The following is a 903-nucleotide window of genomic DNA, read 5'->3' on the forward strand; positions in this document are numbered from 1 at the left end:
ATGTGATTCTGTGCTGAAATGAATAGTTTAAACATGAGAATAGACACAGATTGTTAGATGATCCTCAAGGAAGTGTTCTCTTTCACTGGGAATATTATTTTTCTTGAATCACAAGCAAAGGATTATTCAAACACTTATAGATTAGTTCCCTTCAAAATCAAGACAAAGGCAAATATGTCCACTGTTATCAGGACTGTTAATATTACACTAGAAGTTCTAGAAAATATAATAGGATAAAAACTAAAGTAAAACAAAATAAAAAGTGATTTAGGTATGCATTATTTTTAGCATATGTGGAAAGAATAATTAAGAGAGTTTGGTAAATTGGAGAAAGCAAAAAACAAAAGCTAACACTAATCTGTTAGAATGATAATCAGGAAAGACTACATTTGTAGTAGCATTTGTATCTATGTTAGCATCTAAATAATAGTGTTAAAAATAACTAACAAGAAGTGTAGAGAATATTCTACAGCCATGCCACCCTGAACTAGCCCTATCCTGTCTGATCTCAGAAGTTAAGCAGGGTCAGGTCTGGTTAGTAGTTGGATGGGAGACCACCTAGGAAGACCAGGTGCTGTAGGTGTCAAAAGTAAAAAATAAGGGATTGTAAATTGACAAGGTCCTTGCAATCTGCAAGGTCAACCAAGGGTTACCTCACCTAAAAAAAATAAAAAATAAAATAAAAAGAAATAAATAAAAGAAATGTACAGAATATATAGGAACATTTTTTATATCAAAAAGAGAGAGATGCTAGCTCACTGAATGAAAAAACTGATTTTGTAAAGCAGTTAGTTTTCTTAATGACTATACAGACTTAATGCTCTCCAAATTACTACTAAATGGACTGTTTTTGACACTTGACAAAGTAGTTTTAAAGTGCGCATTTAAAATAAAACATAAAAT

At 31.3% G+C, this 903-nt stretch overlaps 1 pseudogene; it reads left to right on the forward strand.

Moving 5' to 3' along the window:
- Positions 1-464: 464 nt before the first annotated feature.
- LOC112474026 lies at positions 465-583 on the forward strand (annotated as a pseudogene).
- The last annotated feature ends 320 nt before the right edge of the window (positions 584-903 follow it).

The sequence above is a fragment of the Pteropus alecto genome, unplaced genomic scaffold, assembly GCF_000325575.1.
Source record: "Pteropus alecto unplaced genomic scaffold, ASM32557v1 scaffold69, whole genome shotgun sequence".
In the NCBI taxonomy this organism is placed as follows: Eukaryota; Metazoa; Chordata; class Mammalia; order Chiroptera; family Pteropodidae; genus Pteropus; species Pteropus alecto.